A 27,415-nucleotide genomic window follows, 5' to 3' on the forward strand; every position below is an offset into this window, starting at 1 on the left:
GTATTAATTTTCAACAATTTCGCTATGCCTTTTCTCGGTGCGATGATTGAATGTGCCGGCATTTCGCAGTAAATCGGCTGACTCGTCGAACACCGCCGCCGGTTACTGTGTAGAAATCCATCATAGACAATCTTGAAATCACTACGATATTGACCGATACATCCAAGCCATTTGACCCAATGACGCACTAAACAAGGATTTCTCTATCGGCTTTCTTTCTCCGGCAATCTTTTTGATCTGAGATACGATATCAGAAATATAATCTGAATTTCAAATCTGGCTTTGTATTTCGTGCGTGAATGCAAGTGGGTTAATGGAGAATCAGTCCGCTACACGATATCACATCCTTCGGTAGACCCAAGCGAATAGATTATCCTTTCGTAGAATGATCGATCGCAACACTGAAAACCAGGCATAAAAAAAAAAAAAGATGAATAAAAATTATAATCTACATGTACGAATTAAACCATTCCAGGAATTAATCCCGCTATGAAGAGCGAACTGCCATGAATGGCTTTCATTCAATTAGGCGACAGCCTAATCGGGTCTTTCTCAGACAATCACTACCTTACAACGTGGTGACGATGACAGTAGGGTGCGGCCGAAAAGGCGCGCCCAGCACCCTGACCGTATATATACCTGCCTATGAATAGAAAAAGGACGACACAAACGAGGAACGGCCGAAGGGGAACGAAAGAGGAATGATACGACGCGGAAGAATCGAGGGTTGGGCACCGTCGCTTTGCACATTGAGAAATATACGCAGATGCAGGACAGAAGAGGCAGATAGCCGCGAGATGGAACAAAGGAGAAATGTGTTGAGAGTATGTTTCGTAACATCGGCTACTAAAAGCCATTGTGTTTGTCGAAACGCGCTTGCTTAATTATGATTTGAATTATAGATTGTTTCATCAGAGCTGTCAAATGTAATACACATCTATATCTTTTATCCACTGAGATATTAAAATAATATTTTGATATATAATACTCCTCTCATGCCATAATGAACAGTAGTTATTGTTTTCTTATCGCGATTGACGTCAATAAAAGATGTCATATTATAAATAATAATACTAACAAAATAAAATTTTAATTTCATATATTTTATTAACTGAATGTAAAAACGCATAAAAAAGAGGCTAACCGTCTCATTTAATTCATACTCCGCTTTAAGATGACAGTATGTCACTTATCATCTTATTGCATTATTCACCGACGCATACGTGCAAGTAGAGTGCAGTGAAGCATAGTTTGTCGGTCATCGTCTGCATTCATCGACATATTCCTTTCGCGTCACAATTTCTCTAACCGTAGCGGACTTTCTCGCATGCATCGCGACTAAAGAGGTTGGCAATTCTAATTTCATCATATTATGCACAACGCTGTCAGCAACGGATCCGTTTAGCATAATGATGAAGAGAAAAATCATCGCAAACGCCTGCTCTCGTTATTCTTGCTCTCACAATTATAAATTGAAAAACTCTTAATATAACTCATTATTTAATAAAATCTACTTTTATAATAAGTGCTTTCGAATAAATAAATTATTTAAAGATAAAAAATTTAGTATACAAACAACATAAATCTACAGTTTGCAAGAATTATGTTAAATAGTTATATCTTTCTAAAATAAAACTTATCTCATTTCTAGATAAATTCAATTATAACTTATAATTTTACTTCTTAATTAGCCTACTCAAGACGTAAATTTATGCAAACAAATATCACATTTGCCATATTAAGGCTAATTTGACGCGATTACATTTCATGGGATTAACTCCAAGTATAAATTCAAATATAGAAATACCGTCACGTTTTTCGAATACAGTTATTACATGCAATTTATAATTTCTACAATTCAAGTTCTCATTCAAAGTAAAATAAAAATTAGATAGTAATCATTCGTGATAATTTGGTTAAAGCGATATTTCTTTGAAAAATGAGCTTCGTGCAATGACAGTCCCACACAAATGTAATGTAATAAAGGATCAACTTTCTCGTCACGTATCGATAATACTTTGTCAAATCGTATGTCAGTACTTCCTCTTCCTTCTCCGATGCATATACTCGTCATACACTTGCTACATACAAATTACGCGACAGATATAAAACTTTTCTTTAAATTTTTGTTAAATCCAATTTATATATTTAAGTACATTAAATTGCGTTAAGAGTATAATTTTTAGAAAAAAGTATTTTTTCCATATTCTTTCTTTTATTTCACATATATACTTTTCAATATATAAATTACAAACAACGAATTCACGTTATTATATACATGTATATATAACGGAAGAAATGCAAGTAAAAGCGACTCGAAGCTGTCGATCGACTGCTACGAAGGTCTCCCTCTCTCTCTCGTCATCGGTCAAGCAGTTGCGCGAAGACACGAACATCGCCGTATAAGCTTTTGCGCAAGAGGCATAATTATGGTCGAAGAGGAAGCGAAGCCGAGTGCGTTAGCACACGTAGGACGAACATTGAACGATGAACTTGACACTGCATGTGTGAGAGAGAAAAAGAGAGAAAAAAAGCAAAGGAAGGGTGCGAGCGAGAACCACGAAAGAAAAGAAAGAGAAAGGGAGATGTGCGCCTGCAGCCTCACGAACGCCTACCTATTTCTATCTCGTCTTTTTCATCTTCAACGAAATAAATGGCGTTCATTAGTCTATCGATCCCCTTGGATTACCCTTCTTAATTTCCATTTTTTAGGTCAATCTAGAAATACGCGGATATGTTTAAGTAGGCAATTGTTTCTCGCAGCTCTCACCGTTTAAGTAGAAATAGCCACTTTGCACAGACAACATACGCTTGCATTGTTCGTAACGATGATGCCATAATTGCGATAATTTTCTTTACGCTTGTTGGTACGCGATAAATGTATTATGTATTATTCTTACGTACTTATTTATTCTGGTAATTATATCTTTACCTGAATACAAATTCTTATTCATATTTATGTAAAGTTAATTAAAGTTAAAGCAAAAAGTAACTAATTGAAAGAAAAATGTATATGTTCCTCAAGATGATAGCAGCAAACGAGTAAAAGAATTTATAATAAATATTTGCGGAGTTCTAAGCGTGACAGTGAAAACAGTGGAATGATCGCTAAGTCCATCACTGGTAATGCGCGAATCCAGTACGGTGAATAAGCATGCGTACCTCACTGACACATTAAGATCACGAATCAAGATAGAGGTTGTGCTCAACTCGAGTCATAAAAGATACTTTGCTCCACTCATTCGTTCCACGTTAGCAAGCTGCATAAAGATATCTCTCCATAAAGATGTCTCTCCTGCATTTTACTTTTTCCAACACCGCTATGTATGTTACTCTCTTTCGTACAAAAAATCCTCTTACACTGATATAAATTTTGTACCAAACATTAATTAGTTACTTAAATAATTTAAAAAAATAAAATTCTTTCTGGACTAGCTATGGTAAATGCAACAAAAAATTCATTGAATAAATATCTATCAATAATTTACACAATTATATATTTTTTAGAAAACTGACTTTAAATTCACTAATATTATGTTGTCAACTAATATATTTTTTGCATATAAAAAATTACTTTGCATTAATAATATCAAATTTATATAAAAAGATTTTGTTTTCTAAAATGTTTTAAGTTAATATACTCTAATTCTGCATTTCATAAATTTAATCAATTTGATTAAATCGAAATTACATCGTTATGAAAACAGTTAAAGAATACAATCAAGATAAAAATCAGCTTGTATTTTTATGAGTCTTATGAAGATCACGGTGTATCGATGCATCAATGCAGACAGACCGTCGCCCCGCGTCGGTTGCCACGAACTGGGTCTTCGAGTCGAGAATCATAAAAGCTATGAGTACACGTGCGCGCTTCGAGTGCAGTCGTTCGTTCCAGATTCAACGAACCGGGATTACCTACTTCCTTCTTTCCTCTTCGGCCGTGGAAAAAATAATAGCGTATAATAGCGACGGAAAAAATAAATACGGGAGAGGCAAGTCCTAAGGAGCGATCGAGGCGTGAACGAGTTTTACAAATGCAATAACTCTTGGTTACCCAACCACCGGAATGCCGCATTGATAGACAAAAATACAAAGATTATCGGTTTTAAACAATGGTAATATACTGAATCTAATAGACATAACACGTCAAACTGCTTTTTCCAGGGCTTTACATTTAAAGTGCGATATTACGTAAGCCAGAATTCTCGCGAGCGCGGGTTTAACGATGGGATTTACTGATGTCGTAAAAAAATCGTCTAGTAAAACTTACGACTACTCATTTCTTCCTCGCAATCAAAAGCTAAGAAAAGAAATCAGATACAAATGATTAAAAGCAGCATTAAAGGTTTGATCAAATTTTCAATACGTTCATACATTCGTGGTTACGCTCGCAATAGACGGTACGCGTTAATAGAAAAATATGACAACACTGTAGATAGTAGATCATCAACTAGTGTCTTATCTCGGGCGCAGTCGACCATAAAAGCAAACAGGAAAAGGGTATTAGACGACGCAATTCAATGCAACGAGAAGAATATGTAAACGTGAAAAAACACGGGAAAACACATGCATGACCGCATATAATGATCGGATGCATTTTCTTAGCGATGGACTGTCTACCAGAAGCTGGAAGACAAGATAACGAGGTAAGCGACAGCATTTTTGCACGAAAGTCGTGACAAGTAGCGTAATGAAAAGAATATGTATATATTATATACCAATTGGTAAACTGATCTGAATAATAAACTCTCTGTTAACGCAGTGCGCGTGTCAGCAAAGATAATACGTATGCTTATTGCGCGTTGAATGACAGAAATTACGGTAAAATGACACATTTCGTAAATCAAATTTTCATGCGAGCGACGCGATGCAAATGTACGGACCGGGATATAATTTTCTGTCCGCTTTCTCGCACACGAAAGTTAAATACAGACATTATAATAAATCAGAGTGCAACATTTTACAAGAAAGATACATTTGTATATCTTTCTACGTTTTTTAAGCATTTTTCTATCGCAATGCTGGCGAATAATGTGGATAAACAGATTTGCGAAAAATGATATTTCGTACTTTTTTATGTACACGATAATTGGTTATTTGCCGAATAAATGTTTCTTCACAAACAAGAAATACTTTACATTGTTAATCGTTTAACACTTTGACTGTCAAACTATTATATTGAGCGTAAACTCCACAAAACCCAAAGTCGCGAAGTTCTCCAAATTGTGAAAGTATTAAATAGAATATATCAAATATTTGCAAAGCGACAGTGAGCCTGCATAATTTGACTGCATGCAAAAATGTTCATTCCGCGGTCTTTAAAAATACTAATCGTTACTGGAGATATTGACTTGACACGAGGGTCAAATACATACGTCTTCTTGACGGGTAATCGAAAATTGTGAAAGAAAAAATATCACTGCAATATATTTTGTAACACCGATTGCATAATCAATAAAAAATAATAATATTACATCTTCATTGATAAAGTAAAATACGAAATAAATTATTTTACGCTAATATAAATATATTAACATGCATATATATATATATATATATATATATATATATATATATATATATATATATACGTGCATGATATTATGTGCACGTAATCTTTGCACTGCAAAAACACGAGGATATAAATTACAATCGATATTCATCGTTTACGTCACTTTTACGTTTGTTTTTGGTGAATCGATTAATCGGCGTATATATATACGTCCAATCGATTGCTGACAGCAATTATTGATGAATGCAACATTTTACCTTCGGCTGTCTAAAAATACTAATTATTAACTGTCGGTTCAGCATTGTAGCCGGCGCAACAACGGATTCCTCGCGAGGAAAATACGAAAAAAAGGAAGCCAAGTACGAGCTAAAGCGAAAGGAGAAAGGAAGATGATCTCACGCGACAAAAAATGCTGCACGTAAATCTCTTTCCAACGCAATTACATCAGCATTACATGCCTGATCAGATTTAACGATTTACGCATCAAATGATCTAAGTAGGAAAAAGATTTCTTTTGCTTTTCACCCTTTCATCACCTACTTGCAAGCATTGCGGCGTAGAACGTCTGCGCTTCGCTGATCTTGATAAGATAAGATTAACAAATGAGGCTGTCTCTCCTGTTTGGATTAAAAAACCAGCAATTTTATGGAGCTAAATTCTTAAAAATGATGTAATCTCTCACAATAAAATTAATTTTATAAGAACAAATATTCGAGAAGTATGTAGTGTGTCTGTGGTCAATTATTACAGTTGCTTTAATCGTGGACATATTTTATTTGCAATTCTGTTTTCGCAAGATTTATTACGACTATAAAAATCAATATTGCTGTACCTTTTTGCAAAATAAATATCTAATTAATATTATTAGCAAACACAAAGTACGACTGCTCGCAGACGAAAAGTCACGTGTTTATAAATAATTGTCAGCACGGGAAAGCGAGTATCATCACGTTCAATGCCGCGCGGTCGGCCGTTCGTTCGCCGTCTTGTAATTTTATTCGCGGTAGAATGCAATTCCCGATGACGCCAACGATGAAGCGATCTTCAAGGACACGTATCCTTCTTTCTTTCACGGTTCGCTCCCTTCCTTCCTTCGTTTCGGTATCTTTTGTTCCTACTCTGTCTCTATCTCGTTCTCCCGGCATGGTACGCTATTGCTCGTGTAACAGTAACTCGCTTAAGCGTGTAATTTGTATCCATTGAGATACAGATGATACGGCAATGAGGAGAGCTTTATTTTTGCAATTAAGTCGCTGCTGTTTGCCATATACATACATATGTATATGGACAGACAGCGCTCGCGCTTATTATATTATAAATGCGTACTCCGCGAAGAAAAGTACCGTAACGAAGTATCAAGATTGTGCGCACGATATGACTGATCGGTCTGAATTTGTATAATTTTATTTCGCACGTAGCTAACACAAACGTTTTCCTCTCTTTTTTTTTGCGTTACGCGTTGTTACACGAGTATACGCAAAGCCATCGTAAAAAAATCTCAACTTATTAATCTGTGAAGAAAACTACAATTGTGATAATTTAGCGGCCACTTCTATCCAAAAAAATCACAGATCCTGAAAAAAACGAGGCAATCAATGGCATATAACGAGTTTAATTTTAATGCCTTTGTCGTGATAGTTTATTTATTAAATTATTCCAAATACTTTGACCGCAATAAAGTCTACATTGTAAATCATTATTATTGTATATATATATACATATAAGTCCTCTGACAATTATAATAATAAAATCAGCATAAACTCTGTGCTAATTAAACTGCATTTCAACCAATTAAATGATCGTAAACGTGTTTACAGTTAGACTAATCCGCCTTTTATGCCTTTCTTTTACCTTCATGCAGACGTTTAATTAATTTACTCTTAAAGACTTGGAATACAGCTTTGAGTTAAGTATCGATCAATTCGGAAGTCTTTTGCCGCAACAATATGCGAAAACTAGTCAATAAGACTTTTTCTACATTTATATTAAATTATATGAATAAAAACAAAGCAAATTCTTTAGCAATAGAAGCCTTTATCTTGAAATAGCAATGACATATATATCTACATTTCATATTAAATAAATACATTAAAAATAGATATTTTGTACGTGTAAACGTGTGAATTTTATTCAGAACTTGTTCTGAGATCTTAATTTCTGATTACCTTTTGAAAAATTTATTTTAGCAAAAATCACCCGTGCCTTCGTTTGAACATATGTGAACATTATATACTCTCGAAATCAAAACCATCAAAACCGTCAATTACGAAACGTACATAAATCGACTCCTGGCGCGATGCGTCCACATTGCACTGCGAGCAAAGACTAAAATAGGCGAGTGGTGAAACTAGTTTTTACCGTAAATCCGCAGTACAGTGCAGTCGGAAAAGTTATCATCCAACGACAAAAACAACAAAGTAGACGACCTTCGGTGACAAAGCGACATCGGAATAAGAATAAACTGGTTCCAGCCTCAACTTTTTTTCGCGAAAGTTCGAGCTACAACCATATTACGAAACCATGCTAACTTCATTTTTCTATTTGGATCAACATCTTCATTCTTTGCTACTAGTGTAGAAAAAAACTATTTGTGACCGATTTTTCCTAACACATGTCAAACTGAATTTTTAGGAATGCTAAAAATGTTCTGTTACATCAGAAAAATTTCATCAATTTTTCTTTTCGAAAAAAATACACACAGATAAATAATATTACACGGCCAAAATCTAACATTGATATATATAAGATCAATGACTTTTAAGTTAAACTTAATCGCATATCATTTTCTATAATAATTACTAACAATAACGTTATCGATAAACTGAAATAATTGAGTGAAAATTGTTTCTGATCTGATTATCGTACGTCGCTGGTTAGCCTTGTAAAATTTTCCTTTTAAATTTATCTAATTATTTTTAGATTTTCCTAATTGCGACCAAGACTATATAATTCGCACAACCTAAATCTTTAACAAAGGAAAGCGTGTAGGAGCAACTTGATAAACTGCAGAATAATTCGCAGATACATTCTCAAGATACACGTACGTAATACTGTTGTCGTCGTTATCTCGCGAAGAAAGACTCGCGTCAAATGTATATCGCACCTATCCTATCCGTACGACATGCGTAGCCGTGCAAAGAAGGCGCGCGATGGTTCACACACATATCACACCACACATACACACACGTACACGCACGCACACAAATATACGGATGGGGCTGCTGTGGCAAAAAGGTAGAAGGCAATCACGACCAGGCCCGAATATGGGCGAGTAAGGTCAGGGTGCGAACGCAGCTGAGAACGAGGAATGCCATTACGCGCGTTTCGAAGTCGTCGTCACGGTCGAGGCGCCCCTTTCTCGCTTCCCCTCTCCCTCTTCCCTCCCACACCGAGTATGCACCGCGGAACGCGCGCGAAAAATTTGTCCATTCGTGGACACGCGTGTTCAATCGTCGCAAAAAATCGGGTCTTCCTACCTTTCATTAGCAAATTCAAAAAGGTGCCATTATGTTGGTATTTGCAAACAGTAATTCTGTATGTAAACCACACTTGTACTTTACAACAAATAGTGTAAATATAATTTAGATTTTATGTGTGCGACTTATTAAATAAAATATTTAAAGTATTTAAGCAGAGATCTTCAAAGATCTATTTTATCCAGCTCGACATAGCATCTTAAGTAGAAACTAAAATTGATATTCACAAGGGTTGTAAAAATAAATTAATTAATTATAAAAAAGAGGATCGCAAGAGCTGCGCACGATGTCAGTGCATAAATTCAGTGAAATAAAAAATCTGATTTGTAATTTATGCATTGACATCGTGCACGGCTTGCGATTCTCTTTTTCGTAACTAATTTATTAAAGTAGAAACAGCCAGTCAAAGCGAAACTGGTCAGCCATATTAGGTTCCTGATTATGTATCTTTATCTTCTGCGTATTACGTAATCTGCGTTTCGAAAGTATCCTGGAAAATTTACTGCTCATTGTCACGAGCAATGCAAAAATATTATCTTGCTGCAGTAGCAATATCGAAATTACAATTATTATTCTTTTGAGTTCTCATTCTTCCTCTCGATTGTCGATCATGAAATATTTAACGACGGGGATCGCGATGGTCTGGTCGCCCTGTCACCGTGTTACGTCCGGAGCGTTCGTGTATTAAAAGCGACCGAGTGCCCGATGTGTTGGATATCGCGTGCGCGTTTCGACCGAAGTGCAACGCGGGCTAAGTCGCGTTCGCTCGCGTGCTGTGCATCGCAATGCGATGCAAGCAGCATAAAACAAGCTGCCATACATGGGGCGACCGTCAGCGACTCCAGGTTATAGTAGGACCAGCTCTTGGCTTCGTGCACCGAAGGAAGACGGAACGAGAACGCGGGACGAAGCGAGGAGACAGAAAGAACGGGAAAGGACGTCAAGACGACGACCGCGAGCAGGAAAGAGAAAGATCGCGGGAGGGGGAGGACGAGCAGGGCGAGAGGGAGTTGTGTTATCCACCAGCGCGCGCGTGTGCGGGCGAGCAACACGAGACTGTGTTCACGGAGAGATAAGCCTGGGTTCTCTAGCTCCTTACGAACGAAATCACATGAAGAGGTCTCGCCAGAGGTCCTCGACACCCTCCTCCGTTAAAAGTATATCCTCGTAAAAACGAAAACGCTTTTGCCTATGACTGACCTGCACGACAGTGTGTGCCGAATGATGTCGTTGGGAAACGGTATTTCGCACAGTGTATGGTCTAAAATCTTTCTTTAATTCAAGTCAGCAAAAAAAAAAAGAAAAAAAGGGAGAAAAAACAGGCAAAATCTCCCAAAACTCTCACGAATCAATTCCCACGATTTAATAATCTATACAGTAAGGTTAATAGCTATCCCGTTACATCTTCTATCGTCCATTAAACCGCAATTAATTAAATAGAAAAATTATTCATCTTGGCTGGGCGCGTTACACGCGAGCTCGTAGTGTGGAATACACACAGTATAGGTATGCAAACACATCTATACGCCATTCACATGACAACAAGCACGGCCACGAGAGAAGGTGCTGATGATTAATTCCAGACGCAACGCTCCCCGTTCCGCTCGTCGTGTTCCTTTACGCTCCGCGGAGATCGAATTCCCCTAACCTTGTAAAACGGTGGCTTACATGCCGTTATACATATCGCCGAAGGTGTCGAAGGCGCGTAACAGCACCTACACGCGGAACGGCAAAATGAGCAAATTAGACAGATACATACATTCATTGACTTTAGAAACGCGCTATCTCTCTCGCACTTTTATGATTTATTTTCCATATCCTAAACCACTCTTAAGAAACGATCTTTATAAACTAAAAAAAGGGCGAACGTATCTGAATTGATCTATAATTACTTCTCATTTTTATCATAGCATATTCCTGTAGATAGAATTCTTTTTTCTCAATTATTATTTTTAATTGCCTACATTTCACTGCATATTTTTATTTACTCTACGAGTGCAATTCGTTATTCTCAATTCTCGATTCTCCATATCAGGCATATTTCACATTGATACGAGCACGTCATATTAAACAAAGATACATCATCGTAACCTTGACATTTTGCGTGCATGCGATGCATGAATGCATTTGTGGAATTTCCAATGCATGCTCACCCGCGTTCGATTTCCGTGAACATCCCAGAGGAAGAGGGCGGCTACCTATTAATTACATTGCGAATTAATAAGCGGAAAAGCTTAACCCAAACATTAGCCTGAGTATAAATGACACGTGCAATTAGATGATGACTAATTAACTTAGAATTAGTTAAAATTTATGAATAATTCTTATGCGATAATTTACGTCTAAATGAAAAATCTGTTATATCTCTAAGTAATAAAGTTAAGCAATAATGTTTTATTATTTAAGTAGTAATTTTAAATATAATATTACACTTTTTATATTTAAAAAAAATATAAATTGCAAGAATAATGTCTTTACTTTAAACAAAAATCAGCAATTTATTCGATAACTGTCCTCACTTTTTTTTAACGAAATCGTTGACTTTTGACTAATAGAATTCATTATAAATATGTAATATGCATATCTTTTTCTTGTAACTTGAATGTTAACAATCATAATAATAATCTTCTCAAAATGCATGATATCATAAGTGACAAAAAGAAATCTTAGCGTCAATGGCAAAGCTTAAACAAAAGAGTTCACTTTACATATCAATGAAACGAACATTCAACTCCGTGCAATTACCTCGGTTTCATCCTGTCGTTGAACGAATAAATAACCGTGTGTACACTCGTGTGTGTGTGCGTGTGTCAGCGCGGTATTATGTGTCATAGTTTCGTTGAGAGAAAACGTCGTCATTGTCAACGTTGTACGCGCGAAGCTGGCGTATCATTTTATAGAAATTTATAAACTATTTAAAAATTATTGTCGAAATAACGTTAGAACAAATATATAAAAATCTCCAGCTTGTCCCTGAAGTATCGAGTACCAAACGGCGTGTACTTCGCAACGCCTCCGCGAGAGAGAAAACAAAGAAACATTTCGCGAAGGGGGAAAATGCTAATATTCGCGCGAGACGCCTTGTAAGAAGCGATCTCTTACGCGGGACCGAGAAATCGCCTGCTCACTTTTCTACATTCTACCTATAAAATGATAAGCCGGCGATATATCGTCTACATTATATTCTCTCGCGGCAAACGTCCTCGCGACTTTTTCTACCATCGGCGCACGAGTGCGAGGACGAAAAGGAGAAAGACGAAGGGAGGAACGAAGAGTATGAAGGAAAGAAGCGAGAGAACCCTCCTCGGTAAGACGATGATCAGTCGTCGCAGCCTTGAAACCTGTCTCCTCAGGCCCGGCAAGTGCACAACTAAAGAGGTCCTCGATTTACACGGCGCCAAGCCAAGATCAGCGCGGAGAAATGCGTGTGTTGCGCAGCACGTTCTCTTTTTATTATGAGCGGAGAACCACTTTGCTGCATGCCTACCGATGATCTACATTAAATGACGATGATTCCTGACGGTGTAATAACCGGAGAAAAACGCGTGACATCGAATGATATTAAACCTTTAGCTACATAACAGCGTAAGATAGAGAAATTTATTCTGTTCTGAGAGACTGTTCAGATTACGAACAATCTCTCAAGTCATACAATCGCGATTGCATAATAAGTTTCAAGTACTAAAACGACGACGTGGGACAAAGAAAAGAGAAAGTGAAATTTTTAGATATGACAAAAAATTTCATTCACTATGTGCTCGCCTCATTTTGGCACATCCGTGCAATTCTTTGACAAATTTCTCATAAAAAAAAATTGAATTTTTAGAGTTACATCTTTATGTTTTTAGTTATATATGATATGTTAAAACATATATTTTGCAAATCCAATTTACGTCATGTATCCAATGCTGAGCGATCTCTTTTCTTATCACATATTGTACCCGATATTGGCCGCGTCGCTCGATACGAGGCGACAAAAGTCAGCCGATTCAGTTGAACACACATACGCGGTCTTATTGTTATTTATGAGCCGCGATATAAGGTATTAAGTAACGCTACTTTCACTGTCGCCTACACGGTCGTTACATTCCTGTCGAGCACGCTCCAAAAGGTTTCGATCGATCGCGGAACGATAAAGCACCGAGTCTCGCGTTGCGCGCCTGACTTGCTTTCGTACGCCGAAATTAATAGCAGTCGCCGGATCCAGCACAATCGAATGTATCGCACGAATTGAGCCTACAATCTAGCGTATCTTTTCCATAAAATTGAGATATTACTGCAATGATATTCAATCACGTGAATTCGCACACATTTACAGCCATCGCTGTTGTACGCGCGTGTTTTGCATGTTACGAATAACCACGTCTAAGAGCGGCTAAGAGATAATAAATCGTATCGACCAAATAGTCGTCGTAAATATTACCCAACAAGAAATCAAACAAGCCTGCATAATTACTAGATGTGAAACGAAGATATCGAGCGTACGCGAAGTAAAGCCGTTAAGAATTTAATACTGATAATAAGTTTCCTTAAGCCTGTATGCGTTGGAGATCGAGATTGCGAATTAAAGATTAAATTAAGGATCTGACCAATTAGTAATTCCAATCTTTGCTTATTTTATGCCGATAGAACGAATTCCAATCTCGAAGTCGCAATTTTCTCAATTCGCAATCTCCAATGCAGTTTGATACAAGCTTTGCAATACCTTCAATAACGATCATATGAAAAAATTGCACAGTGATAAAATCGACTAAATGGGATAGATGAAAGCTTGCTTCGCTTCCACTTTCACTAATTTCATATTGATTCTTCAAAGCTCAAATCTTTAGAGTGTAAGTACGAAATAACAAAATAATTCACAAAGATTTTATTGAAAAAAATTATTTAAGGCATTTATTAAAATATTTGATATTAAAACTTGAAAAATTACGAAAAAAATAATGTTTGATCAAAATTTTGCCTAAAATATCACCGTGTGTCAATCGTAATGATGGATTGTAGCGCGTAGAATGCTGGCCACTGAGACTTCAGCGTGAGGAAGAAGCCGCGAGGATTCGCGGCCGCGGCAGACAGACCGACAATAGGCAACCTTGAATTTAGCAGAGCGGAAACTACGCTTATGCTCCCTCTCAGTCTTTCTAATTACTTTCTCCGCGGTAGTCTATCGCCGAGATCTGGGCGAATATGGATGCGAATCCGCCGGCTCCGTAAACATACCGCGCATGACGTAATAGTAACCTACTTCCGCTCAATGTTCATTCATGTGCTATGAAAGAAGCGAGAAGAGAGGGAAGAGAAAGAAAGAGAGAGAGAGAGAGAAAAAGAGAAAGAGATGGGGGAGGGGGGAAATAGAGTCGGTATCTCTGATCCCATCTCTTCTTCTTTCTTCTGCGTGTCTTTTCTATGTGCTCTTTGCCTAGGCACGCACATCTGCCGGCGTATTGCAACTTTATCATTTTATCTCTCTTGATTTCTTGAATAATCGAGAATTGAATCCGGAAATCCGGACAATTGTACGATAGATTCACGATTTCTGTATTCTTCCTTACGGAAACGTGATAACCGATGTAACGATCATATCGATAATACTCGAAAAATTAACTCCGTGCGTGTGTCATTAAAATATTTCTATTAAAATATTCGTAATTGTAATTCAAGGATTACGAGTTTCGATTAAATACAAAATATTTTTGAAATGCTTTAGGATATTATACGGAAATCGAACTCGAACGAAAAGTCAAGCTACAAACGTACGTAGGCGCACATCGCACAGTGCGACGTGTCGCGCGAATGTTCTGCCTCGCCGGTTGCTCTTGCAGAATGCGGTTGACATTTCTCGACAAGTAGAGCGTTGCTCGCTTCGAACCTAACCGATCGACGATATTCCGTGACCGCCATGACGCTGAGTCACACTGAATTTGCCGCATGTCGCCAAGAAGAGAAGTCAAGTTGCAACCTCGACATATCGGAAGTGGAAAACAAACGAGCTATTTTTGCCATTTCATTCAAAGTTATTCTGCCAGGCGACACGCTCAAGTATGTAACGACGCGATAACACGACGCTGCTGCGCAATCTTTACGAATGCGCGAATGTCTTTTTTATCCTACGGGGAGCCTTCGTCTCCTCGTGTGCCCTCCCGTAGAGGACAAAAATCTAATCGGATTTCTTCACTGTTTCTCGATACAAGTGCATTGAAAAGGATTATTGGATTTGAACAATAGACACAAGTGAACAAATCCGCAGTAGCGAAGAATATCAAGTACGAAATAAAAAGTTACAGTAAATTTTTCAGAAAAGAAACTATGAAATTTCGAAGCAATACAGCGTGAAAAACTTTGTTACCTATAATTTGATAGATTATATTTTAAGACCATACTTGTTTTTCTTAATCCAAATAACAAATTGTATTTATTTACTGCAATTTGTTTGGATCGGAAGGTACAAGATTTTGAGAAAATTATGATAATGGAAAAGGCGTGGTCGCGCGGAAGAGGGTGAGTAATGTTCGCGATGCTCAGAGAGAGCTTTGCTGGTAACGATATGCTCAGCAGAACGACTTAACGCACCGCTTCGCAATGTTGCGATGTGCGCTCGTTTACAGCTGTCAATCTTGCTCGCAGCAATGTTATTAAATCCATTTACGTGCAGTGTATAAATGTATACTCGGTAGACAAGATCCTTCACGGATTTCTCCTCTCGAGTTGGACGCGCGATTCGCGATCGAAACATCTTGATTATTGACCGCAGAAACGATCCACCGAGGGAATGCGCCTCGCAATCCGAGACATTTAGCGCGCGGTAAATAATTAGCGTAATCAAAAGTTCGTTAGTAAAAATTGCCGTAGGTAACTGGCAACATCACCGGATGCTTGCAGAAAGCTGCAGAGGAATTAAAATACAAGCTACCGTACAATTGCCTTGTTATTGTTTAATTGGCGGATTTATTGATGAGTTTCTGAGCAAGTTTTTTTAGCAAAGAGTGAACGGAAGGAGGCAGCGTTACATTTAAAATTGCAAATATTACGTATATTGCTAATCATTTTTGCACACAAAAAAAAGTTCGTTTAAGATTAATTAAACATAGATTTTTTTCTCTATGTATTCATGTTTCTAAAAGTTCGCCAAAATACTTTCAACATTAAATGATTCCTTAGAAGATTGGATTCTTAAATATAAATTACATAGATGTTTTCACCTGTCAAGAATATAAAGAAATATGTCTATTTCATCAGAACCACTCTATCTATGCGTGCATAAAAAAATTCTACTAAATTCATGACACGTGAGATACTTATACGTGTATTCACCGACAGAAAAAAAACCACTTAAATATAGCTTGCTTTAACTTGAATCATGTTATTGTTACATTGTGAATATTAATGGATAGTTCGGTTGCTCGTTCGATGCGTTTAAATGTTCGCTCAATAAGAAGCTATTAATTATTCAAGCGATACGGCAAGCAGGACGCCATCCGAGCTGATAGAAAATGCAAGAAGAATACTACTGTACGTAACTGTACGCGGCACGCATGAATCATTCTCCATACGAACTAGGTAAAATGATGGTTAGTCGAACAACAGTTATACGCGAACTGCGGGCGTTATCTGGTCCGTTCATCTAGAGCAATTCATCTGTGATAATCGACAATGGCTATCCGATAGGATGACAGTCTGTCGTGTAAAACGCTTTGTCAAAACGTTGCATAAACCAGCAATTCGAATGTCAGTACCTGCGATAATCGGCTAAAGCAAAAGAGAGTGTTTCGTAACACGGTTAACTGCACGCATGCAAAAAATTGACGGTTATTAACTCTCTTTCTTACAACAATTTACGAGCTTGCACAAGATATAGAGACCATTAACGCGTTATTACGCGAGCTTCGAAAAAAAAAAATGGTTACAGTGAGAAGCCAATCGTTCGATAATGACGTTAAACAGTTGTAGATCCTAGTTTTGACCATGAATATTTTGCACCATTGAACGCGTAAATGCGCGTGATAGATCGGATACCGGTTGATCGTAAAATTTTCAGTTTGACCGCGTGAAAGTGTGTCGCATTCGTCACAATGTGAGAAACCTTAACCGATTGAGAAACACGCTTAAATCTTTATCTAACCATGTTACTTGTGCTTACAAAGAGAAAACATTCCAATTCAAGTCTTACTTTTTTATACTCTGAGTTAATGCAATCGCCGTAAGTATTCTTGTGTCGTGTGCAACATAGACGTTTTCTTCAAGAAAGTGCCACTTTTTGGTTTAGTTTCGTTAACAATTCTCAGTTTTTGTTTTAAAAATAAAATCGTATTTATATTATAGCATGTAACCATCATTATATTATACGTATTATATTTCCCATGACATGTTAGACTCTTTAAGTTGTTTATTATCGTCGTAAAACGTCAAGCGAAACAAATCCTACTCGCAAGAATCCTTTGTTCACTTTTCCAAGAAGCTCGCGCGCGAGATCTAAAGACTCCTTCATCCCCATGTCACGCAGATCAGGAAGATCCAATTAGATTACTTCCAATCGAGAGAACCCACCGATCTTCCCTGAGGTTGAAATAGAACCTTTATTTCTCCTACGTTTACTTTTCTATACGCAAACGGAAAAGACCCACACAATTCTCCCGCGGGTGTTCGTTCATAATCAACAAATCGTATCCGCGGCGGATCTATTCCCTTCGATTGAAACTAATTTGTAGCATAATAGACGGAGAGAATCGCTGCTAACCTGCACCCTTCGCAGTAAATTGGTTCCTTTAGTTTCTAAGAAGTGGAAGGTTACATCTTCGAGGGCAAACCGGATCGCCGTCGTATATTGTACTACAGAAAGAGTGGGCTAGATTAAGCCGATTATTTCTCTGAAATACCAACGGCTATATTAGTAGACAATTTCTCAATCGTTCTTTTTTATTATCGCAGACTAGGCGTGGACGCCGAAAGCCAATGCAGATTAATATCAGAAGGTAAAAATTCCAACGATGAAAATATACCGATGTTAATTTCCAGCAGAGATTTATAAATCGCCCATACAAAAAGTAATCTAAGTATTTTTCACATTTATTTTTCGGAATTTTGTAACTTGAAAGTAAATTTGCAAAAAAATATGTTTAAAAATATGTGAGGTGTAACACGGATGGACATTCTTCAGAAGGCCGTAATGGTCCGTTAACGTAAGTAAATGTACACTGAATTATAGGACTCGCACATATGCACGAATTAATTGCACCATGAAATAATAATAGTCGGTTACAGTCAGTAATTATGCGGATATGGGTAGCGAAAAGTACGGACATATGCTACGCGATTTGCTGACGCTTTTATGCGCTTACTGTGGAACGTGGGTATTATTCGCGAAGGTCGTCCCACGAAGGCTACACTGTGTCAAACAGATAGAATTGCCTTGCGAACGACGTGAAAATGAAACGAGGGCAACGCGAACTAGATGCGCGCAGGTAACCTTATGCTCCTTTGAGCGGAGAAAGAATGCATCCATTGTTTTTCCACGGAATCCTTAGTCGACAAACTTTGTGGCTTAAAATATATATGTATATGTCTCTCTCTCTCTCTTTAAAACTCTTTATTTTTTTAAAAAAGGATTTAATAGAAGAATAAAGTACGTGCGGCGTTTCTCGGTAACGAAAGAATGAAAAAGTTTATCGAGAGGGTTTATTTCTCAGGGTCTGTAACACAACCATGATGGAAACATAGAAGAGTCTTAACCAGAACCAAGTTACATTTACCCGTTGTTATGTCAGGTGGTTTCAACCACCGTGTCCGATTAATCCGCGGGATCTGGGTGAGACTACGAAAGAAAGAGCACAAGCGAGAAAAGCGTACACAGAAAGAAAGAAAATGAGATAGTGAAAGAGGTAAGCAGAGCTCGACGCTTCGTTTCTTCGCTTCACGCGCGATGTCGACAAGAAAAGAGCCAAGTAACATACAAAGCATACGTCGAACAGATGCAACTAATATCCGTCCGGCAAACGGAACAAACTGGAGGAACATATGCGTATTGAGCAACTTTGAAATAAAAAAAAGCGAGCATTCGAAAGTACTCTACGCCGCACATTCAACGAAACAGCTCGAAGTGAAATATTTCTATTGTTGCATCTAATCGCCGTATTCAAATTCCACTTATTTTACCTCATTAAAAACGAGCACCTTAAACAATAACATATGTGTGAGATATTTACAATTGATTGAATTAAATATATTGCAAAGACCTTCTTCCTCTGTACTTTGATTTTTATTATACAAAACGTAGCCAATATAGTAGCGCAATATATTATAATTTTCTATCATCCTCTAGATTTATTACGCGAAGACAAGCCACCGCAGCTGCAGCTGGCACTTATGGTCATACGGATACGCTCTCTCTCTTCACGTAGCATGGCAGGTGCACGCTCCGAAGTAATATCTAATCCGCGTTAACGACGACCGAGTTTCGCACGGTTAAAGTCTTAAGTCGACCCGGTTATTAAATCTCACATCCTGCGTAACGATTTCTCTCGTTAAGCGGAGACGTCCAGCGAGAATATCGACTGACTTGCAATAAAATAATATTAATACACCATTCATCCAGGGATTCGTCCGTTACAGTGGAACAGATCAAATGGAAATGGAAAGTAACGGATCTACAATCTTAAACAGCAAAAATCATTTCTTCGAGCACTCTAATTGTTTAGTGTATCAAACATATTTAATTGATAAATTATTATTCTTTATTTAGTTTTATTTATTGTGATTTTATAAATTACCATATTAATTATAAACTTTTAAGAAAATAGTTCTAAATTCAACGGAGCAATCTTAGGTTTCTTCAGAAGTCCAGGACTTGCGCGATTATTCACATGCATTTCCGGCAAGACCGTTTCTGATATCGAGTGTAAGAAAACACATTCAATAGATGAATCAGAAAATACGGAAGCTGAATATAACAAAAATGATGTCAGTTATTGGGGAGAATGCTACTAGGTGCGCAACTAAGTTTCCGGGTTTCACACATGAATGGCGCTAACGATACATGTAGTCGATATACATGTCTAAAGTTGTGTTTTTTTATTAACTTGGACATCTGTCAACAATAACCAGTCATAATACCAACACATATTGCAACGCAAAAATATTTTTTCTAACAATAAAGATGTCGAGTTTTGTGCCAAATAAACAGCATTTGCGGGAAGCTTTGCTTTTCTGCTTCAACTTGAAAGAAAATGCAGCTGAAGCACGCCGTTTGCTTGAGAAAGCCTACGGCGAACATGCACAATCGAAAACTACTTGTGAAGATTGGTTTAAACGCTTTAGAAATGGCGATTTCGACACTGAGGACAAGGAGCGCTCCGGAAGACCAAAAACATTTGAGGACGCCGATCTGCAAGCGTTATTGGATGAAAATGATACGCAAACACAAGACAACAACAACTGATAAATTTGAACCATGCATTGCTCGAAAAACGGCCAGAATGGGACACGAGACACGAACGAGTGATATTGCAGCACGACAACGTTCCGTGCCATCGCACTTCCATCGTCCAGGACACCATCAAAACGCTGAAATGGGATCTGCTACCGCACCCGCTGTATTCACCAGACCTGGCCCCTTCCAATTATCACTTGTTCCGGTCGATGGCACATGGCTTAGCTGGGCTACACTTGGCCAATTTCGAAGAAGTGCAAAACTGATTGGATAAATGGTTTCGATGCAAAGACGCGTCGTTTTATCGTCGCGGTATTCATGTATTGCCAGAGAGATGGCAAAAATGTGTAGCTAGCGAGGGACGATACTTTGAATAAACCGTTTTTTGTATTTCTCTTGAAATTTTCCATTTTGCATTGATAAAAAAAAACCCGGAAACTTAATTGCGCACCTAGTAACTAGGACCGATCACGTCTCATGATTAATTCCTATTTCGAATACATGCCAGAATATTAATTATGTGATTAATAATAAGGGGGAAGAGAAAGCGGGGTTCGATTAAATGCGGCTAAAAGTAGCATGGAAAGGCGCCACAGTTATCGTAATTATAATAATTGACGTTTACAAGGGCCACGAGAGGAAACTCACTTCTTAGTCCCGCGAGAGCACCGGACTTGGAAAGACGACTCGATCTTCCGGTTCTACGATCGAAAGTAAATGGAGAACAGAGGCAAGGCCTATTCGCCACTACGAATATTCCGATTTAAACAGCCAAGTTCAGAAAAAATCCTCTTTAATGTTTTAATAACACTCCTTGATTAAATGGCGATCTTTAGACGCGGACAGACACAACATATCAATTGCTTATGGAGATCGACGAGTACCATTAACGAAACTTGTACGGAAATCACTCCGATCTAAGCAAGTCTTGTATGCGACATATTTTAAGCCAGCATTTACATATGAAATATTTATATCGTATTCCAAGTATGGAGCATAATTCGTAATGTGAATGGTATCTTGAGAGTATCAAGAAAAGTTGAGAATCAATTTATCGTAGAATTAAATTTCTACTAACGACGGCACCATGTTATAAGAAATTTGGTAATTCTCAAAAATATTCCACAAACACTTCCGTTTCAATCAAATTCTAAGTAAACGCTCGTTACAACATAACTATTCGATGAATCTTTACAATAACGAGATTATCACGATAATTCCGTTCTAAAAATTGCGATATTTCATATTATTGCGTCATTAGTGATATTAATAAACACATTTCAAAGAGCTGATTAATCGATTCTACGTGATAAGAAGCTATTCTACTTCATAAAATTGATATCGACGCATTGATTGATAAACAGCTGATAGCAGTGATTTCTGTGTAAATTAACTGTGTAAATTATTGTATTAAATTTATCATTTTTTTTCTATCACACTTTTCATTCTTAAAAAATTAAGCTGTGGAAAAAATAATAGAAAAATTATAATTACTGTATTCTCTTCATCATACTTATTATCTTTTGTTTGTGTTCTAATGTTCTAATAATGTTACAATGAAATGAAACTAGAACCGTACTCGTCACATAAGCTATATGTAAACAATAGCAAATTTTCATTTTATTTACATTTTATTCGAATGCATTCTCACCGTCACAAGGTAATTTTGTAATTAAAGCGAGTCAAGAATACCGTTTGCGAAAGTTTACGTTTTAGTTCTTTGATTGTTTGCATTGCTTTCTTTAAATATAGGTTTAATTATCCTCAAAAATATACAAACGTTTGCATAGATTATTAGTGCAACAAGAGAAGTTTTTCTGTAATAAGCGGATAACATATTTAAAATGTAAAGCAGCCATGAAAAGTAACATTAATTTATTTAATATTCTGATATTTGCCTCTGATATAAAGTAAAGTGTGATACGATATTCAAAGTATAAGCAAAAACAAATTTATATTAGTCTAATGAGACAAATTCTTAAGTTTAACTCGCATTTAGATATAATTATTGTTGTTTATTAGTAACTTTGTTCATTAGCCAATCGAAAATAAAATCATCAGTTAATATATATAATGTTAAAAGGAAAAAATTTCTCGTAGAAACTACAGCAGAGACATTTAGATAACCGAATAACGTGATAGTACATCTCTGCGCAAATTTTCTTGCAAATCACGATTATAACACCCGACAATTATCCGCTACATACGATAGCTCGTTTGGTGGAGAACGAGAGCGAGCAGAAAAGGAATCTAATTATCCAACTATGCTTCCTTACGCGGCTTTATATCTTATCATGTAATATACCGACAATGTTCACGGTATCGTTGGCTCTCTCCGTAGGATAGCGTAAATGTTCGCGTAATTCGGTCCAACGCGTGCTCTCATTATCGGTGCGCTTTTATCGTTCGACAAGCACACTGCCGGATACATTGGAATCCGCGGCAAATGCAAATAAACCTACACTGTGCTATGCGCGCAAATATCAAATAAACATCGAAACTACGGAATTCTGCAAGTACCTATATCTTTATCATTATCTATTGTACAATCAAAGTAATCTATAACCGACTGATTGATTTTATTCCTTCCCAAAACTATCTTGCCTTATCCATCGACGATTTTTCTCAAATGAGAGATATAATTTACGTATACGCGAGAGTGCTTGTAACGCGGAGTTAAACCGCTAACTTTCGAACTCTTGTCGTCTTGAGAAAGCTTGTCGTCGCGTGCGAGTACGTGTATGCACGTTCTTATCGAGTGCAAAATAATTTAGAAATTAAAAGTCTTAAAAACAGTATTAATGGGAGTCGTTAGCTTTATATCGTTTCGCCGGATACATTAACTGACAGTGGAGAGAAAACGCGTAAAAAAATACCGTACGATAACGGAACGTTCGAGAATTGGTGCGATCGAAGTCGTCACATTCGCGCAGTCGTGAGAAAAGCAAACGCCTCGTAACTGGTCAACTGGTGTAATTGATGAACTCGCGTAATTTTATTTCTGCGGCCTCGTTAGTACGCTTCCGTTCGCAAAGTGCGTATCTTATGGAGGACCACGCGTACAACTCTCGGCGTCGCAGAGGACCTCGCGAGCGCACACTCTCCCTAACAATGTTTGTTATAGCAGACGTACGTCGAGGAATGTGCGCATTATATCATTACGCACTATTACCCATTACATACCTCGTTACACCGTATATATCGTATATTATCCTAGATACGCCGCAGGAAAAAGTGAGGATTCTCTCTTTTCACCTCTCTCCCTCGCTCTCTGTGTACCACTGATGAGACCCTCGGACCATTACCATGCACGTCCGCGTGCGCCTGTGTGAGCACGCGTTCGCAACATCGTACGTACGTAATACTTGGCGCAGGCTATCTCTAATTGTATAGTAAATAACCTTCGTAAATTACGCATATAATGCTTAATGCCATCGTATGGTCGCGCGCCGCATTGTGCAGCGCGCCTATCGCGTTATGACATTCAATTGCGACGTCTCAAGCAATCACAGCCGCCTTACGGACTCGGACACTTTATGGCGCACAATGATATTGCACACGGAGAAGCATAGTCACCCGTGGAGAAAGAGAAAAAAAAGAAGAAAAAAAGAGTTCTCGAGACGAGGCAATGTGTCGTCTCGATAAATCGAGCTAATCCACGCGAGAATTACTCCGAACTAATGAACGTTACTATTGTGAAGGTATTGTCGATAGCACGCAATCGTTTTATATTTATCACGAGAAGCGCCGCTTTGATCGACTATAATTAATAGAAGAAAGTGGCATAAAACTGTAGTCTTAATCCGGTTCTTAATTCCTAATCTCTAATCCGGTTCTTAATTCCTAATCTAATCTTAATAAAAAAAAAAGAAAAGAAAAGAAATTATCTTGCAATTAGCAATAATGTAAACTGGTACATACGCTTGATCGATACTTCTGACGTGCGTATAAATTTATTCATGCGATTGATTAGAACGCTAAATTGAGAGTTCATCCTAATATAAAGTAAAAATCATAGTTACATAGTTTTACTCTTATATTGTTAATTTTTTTCTAAAGCAGCTATTAATAAAAGATCACGTATTGCAAAATTTATGCGTCAAATCGTACAAAAGAAATATTTCGTTTATCTCACGTGAATTATTTGGATTCGCTTTGCGATGAGTGTTTGATTACCTTGAGTCCGACCTCTGCACACGCAATGAGCAGAGAGGACAATGTCTGGCCGGTTAGCCTACACTTTCTCTGTACCTGGATAACCCCGGAACAATGTTATAACGGACTGAATCACGTACGATTGCATAAACTCACATAAAATCTTTGTAGTAATATTTTCAAGTGCAATTGGTGCTCATGCTGCGATTACTAATCATCGCGTGATAAGCGTGATTGCGATTCACATTCGATTCTAATGTCTCTCAACGTGGTAATTCGTGCGGTTGTCGCGTGTTCATATCGCACATTGCAAGTTGCTCATGCATAGAAAAAATATGAAAGTCTTTCACTTTTTATATCTCCACACAGCTTAACAACTTGTTAAATAAATTACATATAGAACGATAAAGTGATAAAGAAATTTATACAATAAAAAAATATTAATATTGAAAAAAAATATAAATATGGAAAAAATTATAATATTGGCTTAAAAATCTTAATATATTGATTAAGTTTAGAAAAAACTTTTTAAGTAGAGTTACAGTATACTAAAATCGACTTAAAAGGTAAATCATAAAATAAAATATTTAATTTCTCATTTAATGAATAATACGATAAATTTTTATCTGACATCATAAAATATATGAAATATATCATGATATTGAAATATATCATGATATTGATAAAGAAATTTAAGATTTATACTTTTTAAAATAAAGATTTTAGAAAAAATAATAAAATTTTTATATGTATCAATATAATTTTATAAAAAGACATTTCAGGAATCCTTTAAAAAGTCTACTTTTTTACTTTTACTCCATTTATCGATGATCCTGCCATAGTAATTACTGAGATTTAACTGATTCAAAACAAGCTTGACAATTTTATGTCCTTTCTCAAATACATACATATATATTCTAATCAAATATAATCAATTATATGCAACAATAAAATAATTTGTAAAAAACAGCAAATATCCACAATGCAAAACTCTGCATTTTAAATTCAATTTCAATACATTTTCGCTTACATCATTCTTACAAATCTAACAATTTTAAAAAACATATTTTAATCGCCTACGCGATTCCAAAACTCTGCACACGTAGGTTTGCCACCCTTTGACTGCAGTGTATCAATACACGCGATAATAAAACTCGCAATCACGATGGAGGATCGCGCTTAAAAATCGTACATGTAAAAGGACTTGCATTTACCTGGGACGTTGAAGTATCCGACGTCGATTATTGGTAGTTATTGATGTTGCTAGATGATCGCCTATGAGGGCACGGCTGCTTGTAAACTATTTTTTGCTCCTTCCCCACTGGTAACAACTGCACATTGTGGCACTGTGTATTACCGTGTATATGTATCTCGCAAGTACCGATCTGAAACAGATCGCGCGGCCAAACGTAAACGACGATATCAAAGACGTGCGGAGTAAAGAGAGTAGAAAAAAAAGAAGCGGTGACCACGTAAAACCGGGGGAAGGGGGAGGGGGGAGAAAAGGAGAGTGACGGACGCGGACTGGTCCTGTTCTGACACAGATCACTGACCAGCTCCACTTCAAGACTGACGCGATACTAACTTCGCGGTCGTGCATCTGGTCGAGGAAACGCGACACAACCGGCTCCACGGCACTCGGCCGTTTTCGTTGCTGCTCGGTGTTGCTCGCACCCCGTCGATCCGAGTGCAGGTAGACGCAAAGGTATATAAGCATGTATATGTCTACTACGTAGGAACATTATATATAGCGCGCGCGCACTCACGTATAGGCGCGGGCTTAGTATGCGACCGTAGTGTGTCAAGTAACGTGTGTGTACAAAAGTATAGGTACGCCCACGCAATTTCGAGTCTTGACGATAATGAAGAACTCGCCTGTACCTTTGGTGAGCGTATCGATACCATAAAGGTATCTTTTCGCATAGAATTCGCACTTGCAAGAGCTATAAGCTATATCTACAAGCTATATCTACAGATTTTTTTATTACTTTGAAGTGAATAATCTTTTTTCGGCAAGAATCTGATTGTAGAGAATCTTTTTTTATGTTTCTTTAAATTTTTAACATATCTTGACATATAATGTTAAGTAAGCATTACAATCACTCAAAAAAATATTTCGCTGATGTAGTTAGATTTCTAGATATCGCAACAAGAATGTATCGCTATTTTTCGTATCTGTGAAAACATTGTTTGTCACATACAGAATTTATAGCAGTAATGTTCTAGCAATAGCTTCTGAAAAATTTAGGTACCATTGCTAAATGTTATTCATTGCATGGTCTAACACGTGATTGATCTTATATAGATAGGCGCTTTAGAGAAACTTTCTTTTTAAAGTTCACAAACAATACAGATATATATTCTGTTTCTGTCATCTAAACTGATTAAGTAATTACATATGCAATATCACAACAGTTGCTAATTATTTATCTGTTTTAGTTAATTTTTTACACCTAGAAAATTTTAGCTATTATTGCAAGATCATTTTTTTGAGTGATTCTTTTTATTTTAATTAAAATATAATTTTCTATAGAGAAAGAAATAAATTAAACATTGTTTATTCTATTAAATTTGATAAAATTATTTTAAATGACTTGTTTAGTATGATTCGCTTTATTTCTTGCGATATGAAATTGATATTACGAATGCGAGATTTATGAATTTGATAATGATAAATTCGCGAGCGCGTGATATTGCACGCATTACAAAATTATACAACATTACAGGTTGGTGCGACGTTAAGTGCAATATTCAAGGATATAATAGAATACGAAGAAACATAGAGATTTAAGCTAATGTCCGCAAAACCGCTACAATAAGGGTTGAACGCGCATGATGGGCAAAAATATGATG

General features: G+C 37.1%; 1 protein-coding gene and 1 long non-coding RNA gene across 4 annotated transcripts in view; both read right to left on the bottom strand.

Moving 5' to 3' along the window:
- The window catches only part of sano (serrano), a 122,857-nt gene that overhangs the window by 84,351 nt on the left and 11,091 nt on the right, over positions 1–27,415 (bottom strand). The window contains exon 3 of one of the 3 annotated variants that reach the window (XM_012368184.2): positions 25,777–25,947. The exons of 1 other annotated variant lie outside the window; for it this stretch is intronic. The gene's annotated coding sequence lies outside the window, so the exon portion shown is untranslated. Of the gene's footprint in view, positions 1–25,776; positions 26,159–27,415 lie in introns of those variants that run through there. One more of the 3 variants, XM_067354533.1, reaches the window with a different exon arrangement.
- On the bottom strand, positions 7,237–12,737 carry LOC136999466 (uncharacterized). Its single transcript, XR_010889849.1, has 2 exons — positions 10,881–12,737; positions 7,237–10,703 (listed from the first exon to the last, which is right to left on the bottom strand). It is a non-coding gene; the product is annotated as an uncharacterized lncRNA (long non-coding RNA).

The sequence above is a fragment of the Linepithema humile genome, chromosome 4 (assembly GCF_040581485.1).
Source record: "Linepithema humile isolate Giens D197 chromosome 4, Lhum_UNIL_v1.0, whole genome shotgun sequence".
NCBI lineage: Eukaryota > Metazoa > Arthropoda > Insecta > Hymenoptera > Formicidae > Linepithema > Linepithema humile.